The sequence below is a fragment of the Ursus maritimus genome, unplaced genomic scaffold (assembly GCF_017311325.1).
Source record: "Ursus maritimus isolate PB19 unplaced genomic scaffold, ASM1731132v1 scaffold_1, whole genome shotgun sequence".
Taxonomy (NCBI): Eukaryota; Metazoa; Chordata; class Mammalia; order Carnivora; family Ursidae; genus Ursus; species Ursus maritimus.
In genome coordinates this window covers 12,305,580-12,322,708 of record NW_024423343.1, presented here as the reverse complement: position 1 = coordinate 12,322,708, position 17,129 = coordinate 12,305,580, and positions in this window count along the sequence as shown.

Genomic DNA, 17,129 nt, shown 5'->3' with positions numbered 1-17,129 from the left:
TTTTCAGTTTCTTTCTAGAGCTAATAATGACCAGAATATAGGAGAGTTCAATAAATGCTGTTAGAATAAAGAGGGAGATTCATTTTCTTTTATCTCAAACTTCGCTGCATTGAAGCATGAAAAGGGATGGCATTTTTCCCAGATAGGAAAAATATCACAAGATTGTTGGGCCCAAATTCATTTGAGCACAAAGGTGTCACTGGGCAACAGATGTCATCATGCAGTTATCCTCTCCAAGTCATAGCCCTTTCTAGCAGCTCACTTCTAAGGGCTTAGTACATAATCCTACCCGTCCTAAAGGTAATATACTCTTTCATCTAAGAGGAATTTCCCGCTTTGTTTTAACAAGTGTGATCAGCTCCCTGGAAACATTTGCAAATCCCAATCAGAAGGAAAGCTTGTTATAGCACACGGACAAACTGTCATGCACGATATCACATGCAGAACAAAAGAAATATTATAGGGCTGACCAGCTCAAACATCTCTGCACTAATATTTCCAACAGATGTCAAGAACGTTTCCTCTTTTCATAATGTGATTTAGATGAATGTGTTATATTATTCCTTGGAGTAAAAAGACGTTTAAAATGTTGAAAAGATGTATACATACGTATGTATCCATAGGAAGATATAGAAATATGTGTATGCCTATTTTGTATGCAACAATTTTTCCTAATCAACAAATGATCTGATACTTTGACACACCCACAGCTTCTTGCTGGGTTTGTTGCTTGTTGAGTGCTTTTTAGGTCTAATTTATGCTATGAGTTCTTAACCATTTTATCCAATTTAAACTTTTTGAGAACTCTGAAAAGCAGGCATTTTTAGCTCCTTTTAACATAATAGGACATTAAAGCTTGGGTAATTTAAATAACAAGTCTAAAGTCATACATCAAGTAAGAGGTTGAATACAGATTTAAATCTGGTCTTATCTGACTTTAAATCCCTTTGCTCTACATTTTCAAATTCTTTTCACTTACATCTCATTGGACTATTTCAATAACAATGTGAGGCAGAAAAAAAAAGACAAAATATTATCCCATCTAAGAGCATGTGTTTGCACACACACACACACACACACACACACACACACGCAGAATACTCGGATTTGATGAGTTAAATAAATGCTCAAGACTTGGATTAACCCCAGAATTTTATACTCCAAACACATTTTGGCTTTACTAGCTACCAAAACCTATATTTAATCAAACTAATATCCATAGCACCAGATATTTTATTCCTTTAGGCTATCTATGAACCAATCATTCTCTGTCCAAGATATATGCCTAGCTTATAGAAAAGACTATCTTCCAATGTAAACTTAGAGAATGTCAGCCTCCCTTGAAGCTAGAACATAGATGCAAGACCTAGTTTTCTCCAATCCTAAGCACCTTTCCTGAATTTTGTATCTTGAGAAAAGACAAGAAAATGTTCCACATAGAATCCATTGCGGTTGGTTTTGGATGGTGGAGTGGAGATGAGGAAGAATTATCACCTGCATCAATTTTCAGGGGCAGAAGTGCCCAGCAATGATGTTGATGGTACTGGCTAGTCTGGTTGTGTCCCATAGTGATAGTTTATGTGTAGTTTTGGGGCATGATTTAAGATATTGTTGCTGGTTGTGTTGTCGAAACCAGTTCTCTGATCCTCTTGGAGACTTGATGAGCTGTTGCTGATTTCCTAATAAATTGCTTTAGTACTTTAGTTTATTTTTGTTGCTTTCAATTAATTGCACTACTCAATGCACCCACCATTGGTCTAAGCGATAGGTATTTTTTTCTGGGGGTCATATTTGAATATTTAAACAATTTCTGAAAATTCATATACTACATCTACTTCAGAGCATTCTTTTTTGTTTGTTTTTGGTTTTGTTCTTGTTTTTTTAGTAAAGAATGTGCTTGTGTCACAAGGAATTCTACAAGGTAGGAGGAGAAAGGAATAAACATAGCATGAAACAACCAGTCTTGTTTAATCTTACAGATCTTCTGCAGATGTTTAATACAATTGTCCTTCATTCCTTTTGTAACATTTTCCTGAAAAATATCGTATTTCTTTGGAGAAAACTTTAGGCATGAAATGACTGGAATGACTACAAGATTTTTTGACATCTTGAAAAAATAACTGAAACCAGAGTATTTTGAAGTTAGCAGTAACATTCAGTCACCCTCCAGGATATCTGTTTCCTTAATCTTCTACCTTCAAAAATGTGACCTTTGATGGTCTGCTTTTTATATATGGGTGTGTGTTCCTTTGATATTAATGGTTAATCATATTTAGGGATGCACTCCAGTTGGAAATCTGGAATTTTCCCCTCTTGATGTTTTTAGGAGTTTTTATTAGAAACTATATTTCCCAGATTGTCTCAGCTGAGGAAAGCATCATTACAATAATTTGGCAGTAAAATTTAAATATTTCATGAGGGAAATTAATCTCTATTTTGTAAATGAACAACAATGTAGATACTGTTTTTTCTTTAATGAATGAATTAAGAGGCTTCTGGAAATTTCACCCGCTATAGATGAGCTTTATTGTCCTCGATATTTTAGCCCCAAATCTTGGAAGATTAGATTTTTGTTTATCTGTTTTGTTCTGTTTTATTTTGTTTAAGACAAGTAAAGAAAATAATGAGAAAAAAAAAGGAAAAATAAAAGGAAAGGAAGAAGGTAAGCTGCAGGCAGCCTAGAATAGACTTTCTCTTGGTCCTGGGCAAGTTTCTGTTCATCTTTTGGCTGAACTCTAATATCCACAGACCGGTCTTGTTCTACCACCCACCCTAGGTATATCGTACCTACCTCTTTCTGTTTCTCACAGGATCACTAACTTTGTCCTGCCAGCTTCCTGGTTTTCTTCTTTGCCATGGCTTATAAATCAAATGAATCTCCTGGTACAGTTGCACTCAGATGAGAGACCCACATTCACCCAAAAGTTTCTCATCCGTCCACTGTGAAGCAGGAACTGTGCTAGGTGTCCTATATTTGATGGCAAACAAAATGAATGGGATCTTCGCTTTTACCAAATTCAGAATACAATGAAGATGACAACTTTTTTTTTAAGATTTTATTTATCTATTTTTATTTTTTTATTTAGAGAGAAAACGTGCCCAAGAGGTGGGAGGGGCAAAGAGTGCATCTCAAGCAGACTCCCGCTGAGCATGGAGCCGGACACAGGGCTCCATCTCATGACCCTGAGATCATGACCTAAGCGGAAAGCAAGAGTCAGACGCTTAACTGACTGAGCCTCCCAGTGGCCCTTAGTAAAATAATTTATAAACAATTACATAAATATGAATACTTTTATGAAGGAAAAGAACAAGATGCAGAAGAAAAGTTGGAAAAGGTAAAGTCACAGAGGAAGCTTAATTGACGTTGGAAGATTAGCGAAAGCCCATCCAAAGAGACCAAATTTAAGCTAAAGTCCAAAAGATGAGAAAGCCAGCCAAGTTGTAAGTTAGCAGAGGTAAAGTTTGTACAGAGCCAAGAGTATGATGCTTGGGAATTAAAATAAGGCCTGTAGCTAGAGAGGCAAAACAAAGGGCAATCCACATTGAAGTTCTAGTGTAAAGCAAGGAACATACCACTTAGGGCCTGGTAGACCAAAGTTAGACATATAAAATAATACAAAATATAATAGTAAGCTACAGAAAGAATTGAAGCAAGCAAATGATATTAACTAATTAATATTTAAAGGCTATTCATAATGTGGAGAATGTATTTTGAGAAGAGCTGATTTATCTGTGAACTTCAAATATGTTAATTATTATGCAAAATTCTACTCACTGAGAGGATTTCTCTTCCCAGATTGTCCCTGAGGGCCACCCATGCAGCAGGTTGAAATGCTGGTGCCACATATCATGCATAGACATCTTAAACAAGGTTCTTTTTCTCTCCACTGTCATTTGCTCATAGGAAACTGCTCTTCAGACCATAATAGTATTTTGAGAGAGAAGTAGCAGTATGTTAGAAAGAGGCATTGTGGGTATATTAGCCACTTTGTGCCAGCAGGACACGCTTGGATCCTGACCTGTAAATTCAACTTCCATTTGACGAGGCAGTGCCCAAGGAAACACTTGACTTCATGGTTCAGCCAATCAGATGAGGCTGAATTGATGATGATGATATTGTGATTGGATAGCACAGTAACTCTATGTTTAGTCTCTATGAGGTTGTAATAACAAGTTAGGGTGTCCTCCTCAAAATAAAAAATTACTTTCTGAGACAAAATGCCTTTCCTCCAAAATTCTATGGAGTTTGCCATCATCTCATACAACAAAGATGTCTTCCACAGATACTGTTTCAGATAGATAAGGCCACTGCTATGATAAATAATCTCCTATTCTTACTAGTTTAACACCATAAAGATTTTTTTTTTTTGTCCCATTATAATATGGGTCACTGGAGGCAGTGAGGGAAATATCCTTTGCTCTAAGTTCTTCCCATCTTGTGATTCCTACAGGTCCTCAGACACCTCCGCATTCAGACAGGCATTAGGGAAAGGGGCTTGGGGAGGGTTTTGTGGGACAGGCCCATTAGTGATATATATCATTCCCATCAATCCTATGGGTAGAACTCAATCATAGGAGTTAGGTGTGGATCTAACCATAGGAAGACTGGATAATGTAATCTGGACCTGTGACCAAGAAGAAGAGAAAATGAATATGGATGAACACTATCAACTATTTGGCAAATATTTGAGCCCATTAGATCCAATGGGGCTTAAGGGATTGGTGATAACATCCTGATTGGCTTCTGACTACATTGCTCTTTATATACAACTTTGAGCTTTGCCAAGTCAAAAAACATCATTTTACCAAGGTTCTATTTGTAATAATGATCAAAGACTACAAACTGCTGATCAGACCATTTACAGAATAAGATCTTTCCTTGGGCCCAGTGTTCTGTTGGCATAAAAACAATTATACATCAGAGTTTTTTCTAAATCTTTAGACCATTGAATGCCATTATCTCTCACATCCCTGGCATTATTGACTTCTTTTTTTTTTAAATATTTTTTTATTATATTATGTTAGTCACCATACTGACTTCTATCCAAAATTCAAGTCTTTTTGTAATCCATTCCCTGCCAAATGCTCAGGCAAACTCCGTTTCATTCAACTCGTCATCGCGTTAAGTCTCTCCTTGCCATTACTTTTAAAGATGCTCTCTGGAATGTGTGTTCAAGTGTAAACTCTCTATCTATCATCACCCTCAATTTGCTCACAAAATATTCCCTCTATCTAAAACCATCACTAAGTTCACATTTCCCTCTATTTTCCCTTAAGATAAAATTGTTTCTCCTTAAGACTTTTCCTTTTTGCTTTCAGTCCATTCTAGTAGAGGTTACACACTCTCTAACTCCATGTTCCCACAAGACTAAGAGGAAAGACCAAATGTGGAGACCAGGAAGTGTGTGGAAATTATTCAGTAAGTTCTTATTGCCCATTGCTACTTGTACAGCATTAGGAATCTGACTCCCAGAGTAATTATATCTCTTCGGGACTCCTCATCCCTGTCATCTACTTACATTCTACTTCCTTCTCCATGTTCACTAATGATTTTTTAGCAGTAGATATGTGGTCTTCGATCAGGTTAGATCCTTAGTCTTGACATCATCTTGACATCCTTGTCCTTTTTAATGGTGCTACGATCTTAGACAAAGTGCTTCTTACCCTCCTTCATTTCAGTGATTTTTATCTTCACACAATCAGTTTCTATAAACCTTGGTGACATTTTTGTAAAATTCCATGTAGTATTAGTTAAATTCCAATATTACACTCTTCCACCACAAACTCATCATTCCAACTCTCTCTATTTCTTGTCATCATAGAGATGGTCTGCCTGTGGCACCCATTACCTACATTTTCCAGGTTTACGTCCTTCCCTTTCCAGCCCACTGGCTTTGGACTGTCACATAAACACTTCCTCGCCCTTTCCCTAAATCCTTGTTTTCTTGCTCTCTTGTTTTTTCTGCCTCATCTGCCCTGGAATAGTTTAGACCTGGGTAAATCTAATTGCCTAAATTGTCTTTTCTGTCTCCCAGACTATTGAACCCTGCTAAAGTATTTCACTCAGTGATCGTGATGATGAAAGCCAGTATTAAAAATTTCCAAGCTCATACATTAATAACCCCAGGAGCTCTTCCAGTTATCCATACTCATCTTTTCCATGCTCTTCAGCGAGTGTTCTGAATTTCATTTCTTTCCTCAAAACTTCTAATCCATTACCTGCTTGCTCACTCACGGGACCTTTGGTTCCAGCTAGTCAGGAAAGATTAAGATCTACTGTTCATGTAGAGACCCTTCAGTCCTCTCCGAGAACATGGGAACTATCAAACCACAGAAAAATTCTACCTATCTACTTGAAACTGTATTCCTCATTTCCTTCGGTGTCTAAAGGAAAATTAAAACCTCCACTCTCCCTCTCTACAGGATATTTCTCACTTACCCTTTACAAAGAAGCAATTTGATATTCAAGCAAACATTTGCATAGTCTTTGTGTTATGTCAGGTGTTTTTCTGAGTGTGTTATGTATATCAACAGTGAGAGCTGTGATTCCATAGCCACCACAGGGGTTTTTCCAAATTCTAGTGTCTCCTTTGCTTATCTATAACTATAGTCAACACAGAACTCTGCTTCTGCCTGATACCCACCTCAGTTTGATTATGTTACATCTAAACTGTTTCTGATTCTGTTCATGGTACCAACTAAGACCAGCGACCAAAGTCTTCTTACCTGGAACCCTGTCCGTGGTTGGCCAATGAAACATAAATTCACAAGATATAGATCAGTCTTTCAGAATTAAAGAAGAGTTGCCTTGTTCTGCAGTTGCCTTCATTCTATCCTCAGGTGAGAATACGGCTGATATTGAATGCTCTAGAGAGATCAGAAATGTGACTCAAGGGGAATATCCACTTGAGGATAAAGGAGGTCAAGTGGGGAGCATCTAATGTTTGAGGGGACTTCTTATCCAGATGAAGGTCAGTCACACATGCCAGAAAACACTCTCAAACCTATATCTAAACCCCAACCTATGACCTTAAATTCTAGACGCACATTTTCCTGAGCATTCCCACTTCTCTCCTCTTGTGTTCCCTATCTTAGCTAACGGTCCCACCATCCGTTCCCAATTGCCCAGATGAGAAACAAAGGAACCTTTAATAGAGTGGTCACAAAATCAAAAAGATTCCATCTTTCACATCTCTTCTCCTCTTCTTCTTCCCAAGCTCTCATCACAGCCTATCTGGATAGGCAAAGAAGTCTTCTCTCCACTCCTAACTCCTGGATGTGTGACTTTCCTTTTGTACTGTCACACTGATATTTTCAAATTTCAAATCTGGTAATGCAACAGTTATAAAATTGTCAATGGTCCCCAGAGGAATTAGGATCAAGTTCTAACACTCTAGGTAAGTGTTCAGGGCTCTAGATGATCTAGACCTGCCTTGACTCTTCCTGTTCCCTATTATGAATCCTCATTCCAGGCATACTAAATACTCCAGTTCCTTAAACCAACATGATAGTTCTTATCTCCAGTTTATTTTGTAGTCCTTCAACAGGACAACTTTTCCACACCACCACTGGCGTGCTAAATCTTACTCTTCTCTGAATCTCAGATCAAGTATCACCTCCTCCAAGAAACCTAGTTTAAAGATTCTGTTCTTTCCTCTGATGACACCCACCTGTCATCACACTTATCCCATTGAATATTATAAAAAGTTTAAATATCTGTCCACAAGCTTGAGAGAGTTCACTTGTTTTATTTATTTTTATGCCACAATACTTAGATAAAAAGGTCAGGCACACACTGGGCACTAAATAAATGCTTGAATGAGATTTTTGTTTGAATTGCCACCACAATGCCTTCTGGTGAAATTGCTGGTGGTAGATCTTCCAAAATTTCTAGTTCTCAAGTCCATAACAATAAGAGGTTTTATAAATAGAAATGGGTCAAATCAATTATTTGAGCCAAGGCAAAAGGTCAAAATATTTATTAGAGTTTAGCTGCTTTTACAAAATACAAATTCAATAATGATCTAGGAACTCTTGAGGATCTACAAGTTTCTTAAGTCATTTCATCTTAACTTGGATGTGGGGTTTTCACTGACTTCTACCACCAACACCAACAGAAGCAACAAAAACTTGCACATTTTAAGTGCAGGAGAAACAGGTTACAAATATCTTGAGTTTTGTAATAACTTTTGTTTCACAGAAGTTTCTTTGCAGATTACAAACACTTAGCCTTAAGTTATCTTATTGATTCTTTAAAATCACCTGGTAAAAGATATATCATTATTCCTATTTCATAAATCAAGAAACCATGACCAGAGAAATTAGATTTGCCCAAAGTGACATAACTAATAAATGTAAGTTGTTACTACCCAGTATTACTGTCCATTTTCTGATGATCATGATTCTGTATATCCTTTTCTGGTACTCATTAAACTTTCTTCCAATACACAGCTAACTTAGCAGAAGGAGTAGTCCAACTGGACTCCTAATTATTAAAACTAATAAAGTTCAGTAGTTACTATCACAGACTCTACAGAGAGCTGAGGCTGACAGTGCTGTCCTGGTTATATGGCCTGAACCTTCACCACTCTCTGCCTCCATTTCCGTATCTACCAAGCAAGGATGGTCCAGAGTGCCTTCCTCATAAGGTTGTTCTGATTACTGGATAGGGTAATAAATACAAAACACTTAAAATGATGGTTGTACAAAGTAAGTGTTATGTCGTATTAAAAATTAATGATTCCATGGAAATGATGACCTATGAGATTAAGTTGACAAAAAAAATATATACTTACAGGGTAATTCAGTTTTTCCACCTAAATAATGCCACTTAATTTAAAAATAATCAGACTTTCACTTAACCATGTTTAAATATATATACAAAATGGGATCACTTAAGCACCTCATCCTAACCGTTTTTGACATCTACCCTTGAACATACAAGTTTGAACCGCACAGGTCCATTTACACACGAATTTTTTTCGATAAGTACAACACAGTACTGTAACTGTATTTTGCCTTCCTTATGATTTTCTTAATAACATTTTCTTTTCTCTAGCTTACTTTAGCGTAAGAACAGAGTTACAATACATGTAACATACAAAATAGGTGTTAATCAATTGTTAATGTTATCAACAAGGCTTCTGAGCAACAGGAGGCTAGTAGTAGTTAAGGGAGTCAAAAGCAATATGAAGATTTTTGACTGCACTGGTGGAAGCGGGGGGACTAACCCCCATGTTGTTCAAGGGTCAACTATAGTTTTAAAAACATAAAGACTTAAGAATCTTTATGTCTGTATTTCGAGACAGTTTCTTTTCTTGTTTTTCTTTCTTTTTTTTTTTTTTGGCTAAGTTGGTAGCTAATATGTTGGCTGTACTCTGTTTCAAATATTTTAGGCACATTTAAGAGAAGTGAAAATATAAATGTTTCACTTATAGAAATTAATAATTATAGGAATAAGTAATAATTGTCATGATTTATGTTAAGATGTGACAAAATAAACAGAAAAATAGAAGGTTCTGTATAATAGTGCTTTTTCTTTTTTCATTGCCTACATATAAGTGTACACCTAAAAGCTACATGTAAAGGTTAATATTCTATTTCATTAAATATTATAATTTTTCACAATGTTACACTAATTCATAAAGATGGATTAAGTCAAATATAATTGTATCATGAAATAGAAAACATTTTTGTCATACAAACAAGAAGCATTATTATTAATCCACACAATAAAATACTTCTGTCGTAACCTTAAGACTCAAATGATTGTACATTTACTTAAAGAATGAACTAAGAATATTGATTTGGAATATTTATTTAATTTTATAATATCCACCCTACTGAGTAAATGATGAGGATTAAGAAAAATGAATACCAAGATCATGGCATGAAAGAGTCCTAACTTCTTTTGGGGGCATGAGAAGAAGGTGAAGGCAGCTAAGAAAGGAAGCAAGAGCCAGAAAGAGTGAAGGGAGCAAACAAATATCTGTTTCAAAAGAATATATGAGCTGTCCTAACTGCACAAATATTTCTACTAAGCAACCGTTGAATTCCCATGAAGTCACGGCCAAAACACCCAGGAGGTAGAACGAAGAAAAGTGAGAGATATTAATCAAGACATTCCATCACCAGTAATGGGAAAACAGCCACATTTCACCCACAAGAGGACCGATTATTATGAATAGGTATCCTGGAAATGCTCGCAGAACGTGAAGACTATGTAACTGGCCAGTCCGTGAGCACATTTCTTCACCATAGTGATTCAAGCAAATGATTTCCATTGAAAATATGTCTCCCTGACACTCTGGAGTCGGTCATTTAAATTTGGTTTATTGGGAACTCTGATGGGCTGGACACGAAAAGCAGGTATATACTGTTAGAACATTTGATATCAGCATTCAGGAATATGGCCTAGCAAGCCTTCTCATGAACAAGGCAAGGACTCACATGTCTTTGATTTCCTCTTTTTCATCTTGATTGCTTTGAAAACGCCATTTCCTTTTGTTCAGTGTGTTCCTCCCACGTTGTCCTGCTAGAAAAATCCTCCTTATTCTTTAAAACATGGTTCAAATGTCATTCTCTGACAAAAGCCTTGTCTAAATTCTCAGGCAGAGCTAGCCAAATCCTTCCCTGCACACTGCTCACACTTGTATAAGGACATTTGTCATACCATTGTAATTATTTCCAGGTTGATCTGTCTGGTAGATGATGAGCCCTTGGAAGAAAGGAATGAATGAATGAGAAAATGAATGGAGGGGATATGTTTCAGAAGGGGAAATTATTGCTTTTGGTACACTCAATGCCAAAAAAAAATAGTTTTCTATAATCTGGGATTTCTAACACTTTGAGTTTATTTTATAAACTATAAATTGGGGACAACTTAGCTTAACTGGCTATCATTTAACTGACCTAAAATTTACTTTTCCAACCCCATGTATTCATTTTTCTTTCTTGTTGGTATCAGTAGTGTGCTTTGAATCAGTAACCCTTTCCTCTAAGAAGAAAAGGTCATTCAGATAATATTAAGTCCTGACAATGTGCTCGTTAGCTCTCTTTGTTGTTCTGCTTGCCAGTCTTGTGAACGGTAGATGCCATGTTTTTCTGTAAACGAAAATGCTTCACGGGGCAACCCCATCCTGCCTGAAACATTGACCAACCTTTTTGCTTCTATGTACTGAGTTCTTTCTCCTGAGTTTAATCTCCCTTTAACATGAGAAAGGGAAAGGGTTCTTGGCACTCAAAAAACTCAAATTATCCTGAAAAAAAGTGAAATTTATGGAAATTTCAACTCATGTAAATACCGAACTTTTGCCTCCTACTTCATAGGCAAGATATAAAGAAGTAGGGTGGTCAAAAAACAGAGAAAATTTCTTTCCTCTTCCTTAATGAAAACTGAAAAAAATTTGGAAGCCTTTTGTGAGATTATTGAACTGTATACCCATGGAATCATATTAAAAAAAAAAAATGCTCCCTTTCCTATTCATCAGAAACATAAGGTTGACTTTTTGCATTCAAGCTAATTTGAATATCTTATTATGGGTTTATTTTATTAATTCCTCTTCCAAAGAAAAACTTGTGCCTAACACATATATTATGTCCTAAACAATGACAAAATTAAGTCCTTACATAATTACTATCTTTTTAAGGATTTATTTTTGCTGAATTATAATTCTGCCCACATATTTCCAGCTTCATAGTACAGACACTGTGAAGTGGGAAGCAAGCGTTGGTCCTGCCTTCCTGGCAATAGATAAAATGAAAAAATATGTATCTAGAAATTATGTATGGAAATATTTATTTATTTCATTTAACAAAATTTGTTATGTTCTTACTAGGTGACAGACATATAGTAGACACGAAAACAAAACAGACAAAAATGGAAAAAATCTTTGATGTGCAACTTACAATCCATTGAAGAGAAACAGAAAATGAAGATAGATAAATAGTGTGTGTGTATGTGTGTGTGTATGTGTGTGTAATGTTAAATGGTGATAAACTGTTAAGTACCAAGGAGAAAATTAACATGAGAAGGGAACTGAAAGGGCCTGATTCCTTGTCCTATTTTAAGTAGCTTTATTTAAGGGTCACCTGGGTGGCTCAGTCGGTTCAGTGGCCGACTTTTGATTTTGGTTCAGGCGAGGCTCTCAGAGTGGTGGGATCAGATCGAGCCCCACATGGGGCTCTGCACTCAGTGAGAAGACTGCCTGTGATTCTCTCTCTCCCTCTGCCACTGTGTGTGTATGCTCTCTTTCTCTCAAATAAATAAACAAATCCTGAAAAATAATAAAATAATAAAAATAGTTATTAAAATAATTTTTACCATAAGAACCTGCACATAAAAATATAGTTTGATAAAAAAAAATAGGAAGTGAGCCCCGAAAGTAACCTGTGATTTACAAAGCAAAATTTAGTATGCTAATTTTTTAATTATCCCAAATAAGAACGAACTACTTATTGTCAAGATTTCAAAAAACAGTAGCCTTTGAGTTACGTGATTCCACCAATGGAATGACACCAATAAAAGTTTTAAAACAGGGAGAGGGGGATCTTGTGCCATAAAATTGAAGCTCATCTGTCTTCTAGTAATGTTTATATCATATAATATTTCTGGGCCATATTTCTTTTAAGGGAAATAATATGTATTGAAGCATAGCATCGAAATTTCCTAATAAGGAAACACAAAGAATACAAGCAAAACAAAACAAAACAAAAAGCTTAAAGCTTAGCAGATCTGGAGTCTTTGGTATCCAGACATGATTTATGTTACAAACAAAAGCAGTGAGCCTGGGCCACAGTACAGAAGTGGGGCCTGATGAACTCAGAGCATTGTAACTCTCCTCAATAAATCACAATTACCAAAACACCAATGATAAATAGCTAGAATTTCAGAGTATTTAATAGCTTTCCCTATTTGTTGCTTTGTGGACCATTTGATTCTTTCCTTCAGAAATTGCTCTTTGGTAGTTCAGCCCCAATACATTAATATTTAATCATGAACCCTTGGAAACATCAGTTAGGAAATTTCTAAAGAACTTACTATTATAAACAAGACTGGAGCACTGGGGGGGAAAAAAACTCTTTTTCATGAATCTATCTTACAGTTGAGAAGAGGAAAAAGGCTCCAAGATCACTTTAGATCAAAGAAGAGGTGTTTAAAAATGGAAAGAAGAACTTGCATAAATAAGGAAAGGAACACTGTTGGTTCACTTGCAATCAGAATGTCTCCAAAAAACAGCTAAGTCAGGGTGCCTCACTGGCTCAGTCAGTTAAGCATCTGACTCTTGATTTTGGCTCAGGACATGACCTCAGGGCCTTGAGATGGAGCCCTACATCGGCCTGTGCCCTCAGCAAGGAGTCTGCTTAAGGATTCTTTCTCTCCTTCTCCCTCAGACCCCACCCCGTGCTTGCTCTCTCACTCTCTCTCTCTAAAATAAATAAATCTTTAAAAAAAAAGAAAAAGGAACAACGATTGATGTGTCAAGGGAACATAAGCCAAAAGAGCCGGTAAGAATGTGAGAGCCATCAATAAATCTAGTCAATGATCATTTTGCATTGACATAAATATTTTTTCTACAGTTGTAACATTCCATCCATGCAGAATGACTCAATATTTCTTTTTTAAAGATTTTATTTATTATTTATTTATTTATTTAGAGAGAGCATGAGCAGGGATAGGGGCAGGCAGAGGGGGAGAGATCTTCAAGCAGACTCCCCGCTGAGCATGGAGCCCAAAGTGGGGCCCAATCTCAAGACCCTGAGATCATGACCTGAGCCAAAACCAAGAGTCAGACGCTCAACCTACTGTACCACCCAGGTGCCCCAATATAACATTTCTTAAGCTGTTTCTTCTAGTAGCACTGTGAAGCAGCATTGAGCTCCCCATTTCTGAGATGATAAGAATGAGGCATTGAGCTTTCAGAGGATGAAAATAAAAGGAGGAAATGCCAGAATTAGGATTAAATCCAAAAATTCTTGTTTTTAATATTTTCTTTATAATTACTTTTATTTCTTTTTACGCTGTTAAAATATGTTTACTGACCATAATTTTTAGCATTGTCTTGAGATAGCAATGCCCAAATATAAATCTGTCCTCCAACAGAATTTCTACTTCTTCCAAAGTGGAACCCAAACACCTATTTACAATTAACGCAGCCTCCATAATTTGCCCAAATCAATCCTTCAGTTACTCTGGATGGAATTTCACTCATAGTAAGAAACCTCACACCTTCACTCTAAAATCACTTTCCATTTTTGTCCCCACTGACCACAATTGAGAGCTACCAGCAGGAGAAAGGCTTTGAATGAACCATGGATTGGTATTGTAAGCTGCTGTGACTTAAGGGGAAAATGTTTGGAGCAAAACTAGTCCTGAGCGAAACTGTGAAGTGCAGTGTTTCTTATCATCACCATCAACTCTGTCTCTCTTTTCTGGTTTGTTTTGTTTTGTTGGGTTAGGTTGATTCGTTAGTCTTTTTAAACCAAAACATTGCTAATACGAATTAGAAAACAAAATAAAACAGAAACACCTGCGATTAGGATGAGCATGATCACAAAGCTATTGCCACATGGACTTGACTCCAGAGTCTCCCATACAAGAGGTTTGTTCATCCTCTCGGTTTTTGCTCCTGAATTTTAACCATACCACTAAAGATAGCAAGAAAGAATCCGAAATTCACCATACCACTAAAGATAGCAAGAAAGAATCAGAAATTCACACAGTCCCCAAAACCAGAGGTTTTGATTGATTCTGTTCTCCAAAGAAATGGGTCTCTAATCTAGATACACATAGCACTTTTGATTTTATGCTCCAAGTTTTTAACTTACACATTAAGCACAAATTGTGGCTGATGCATATTTGAAACAACTTGTTAAGATAAAATGTTTCCTTCCATGATGTGAGATGACTGCTCACCTCATTCTCTACTCTTTCCAGGTCATATAACCCCATTTACTCTCCCATGAAAACTCCAAGCAGCACACTCTTTTAAAACGTATATCTTTAATTTTTTCCACAGGTCATATAACAATTTGTAGGTGTAAGTTTAAGTCTTCCTTCCACCCCCTTCTTTTTCTTCATCACAACCACTCCCACCAACCAAGCAACCACTATTAAAGATTCCTGTGATTCCTTTCAGAGGTTCTAAGCCACACACTTTTTATTTTATCCAACTGCTTGCAAAGTATGCCAAGTACTCTGTATTTCTTTTGCTTAATCTGGGATCATTCTATGTACATACATGAAGAGTTCACTCATTCTTTTATAAGGGCTCAAGGTAATCCATTTTGAGAACTGGCTTTTGTCCTAAAGAACCCAAATGAAAACATTCTCACTTATCATGGTTCTTCTTTCTGTTTCTACACGGCTTTCTTAGACTTCTCCCCGAGGCACAAGCCAGAGTTGTACCCTTACTTTTACCACCACCATCCCAACCCCTTTAGCTACCACATTGTGTCTTGGCAGTTGTCTGTTCTTGCTTGTGATGGTGGCCTAAGTACATAGCCCGTGAGCCTTCCAGTCTATGCCTAGAGTTGACCCTCAGGAACTATGGTATTCTCTGAAATTACATGATTTGTTAGCAATCACTGAGTTTATGTCCTTTCTCTGTCACAGGCTTTTTCTTGTCCCCTAGAATATCAACCTGGACTGTCAACTACATTTCATCATTTCTAAGCTCAGGTGTTTATCCTGCACCCATCAGCAGCTCCCTTCTGTGATTCTGGAGCCAATGGTAAGCTACACAATGTATTTTTCTTCATGAGCTTAGCATCATCATGTTGTTCCTTTCCTTCTTTTTAAAATACAATTGTTGGCTTTTAAGAGAACTCTCTTCTTAAACAATTCCCGGAGCAAAGGCTCTCTGCTCAACTATGAAAATGCTGCTCAGAGAGTGATCTCCATGACTGCATTCCTTTGCAGCTTTTTTTGACATAATCCTTCCAAAAGCTTCCAGCACCTCCTAGATGTTTTCTGAGATCCTCTGAGACACACACACACAGAAATGTGAAGCCAGCACCCTGAGTCTACCTCCCTCCTGAAGAATTCTACTTACTTATTCTTTAGAAAAAAGAAAGGTGCTTTTGAGTCTTCCCTTTTTCCTAACACTGTAGTATTACTTGTTAATTAACTTCTAGTTCTGCTTCGCCTCAGGATATACGCAGATGTGTTTTGTTTAAAGGCTACACTAAAACTGGAAAAGAACAGAAATCACTGTGGCCTCTTCACGGCTGTCTCGGTTAATGGCAGCAGCACCATTCTCCCAGTCAGCTGGAGATAGGAAACTGGTAAGCAGTTTCAATGCCTTTGCATCTCTCTCCTCCTCAGCATCTTCAATGTCTTTGAACTCACTCTTTTTCTAGTCTCATGGACACTGACCTAGCTCAAATTCTCTCTGCTTCTAATGGTTCTCCTCTTTAAGTCACCTTCCAGGGAGGCCTCTGAAAAGACAAACAGCTACATTCCCCGGTGCCTTCTTTTTCTTCCCTGCAGGGGGAGGAACACTCACTTAATGAGTCAGATCCCAGGCATGTGCCTGGGCCACATTTACTAATAAGCAAGGTCACTGTGAATTAATGATCAGACCCATGGGTATGGCTCTTTCTTTTGCTTTCTCCTTTTATGGACCTGGAATGGCTAAGTAGTCCAGGATTTCTCCCACATGGGGGAGACTGAGTCATCCAAATGTCCTGCTCATCGCTTCTCTTTCATATTCATTTACACCCACTAATCTCCAAAGTTTCTGTCCTTCCTTAAGGCCAGCAAGAGCACAGTACCTAGGTTAGTGTCTAGACTTGGAGATAACAAAGAGACTCCTTTGGCTTCTAGTCTACATGCCACCTTCCAAGGCCATCTTACTAAAGTTCTCACGAGTTGAGGACAAGCAGTCCAACTAATAACAAAATATTATTTTGCTTTTCTCTACCTTTGACCCCCACATGGATGCTTCTCTTGGCTACCTTCTGAGAAGAGTAGCTGTAGTCCTGTTAATATTTGGATACCAGACCACCAATCCCAACATTCCTCGGAACCATAAAAAGCATGGTTCTATAGTCCATATCCAATCATGCCAGATCCTTCTCAGAGCTATCTGGTGTTCTGCTTGCCTCCACTGGTACAACATAAAATTCAA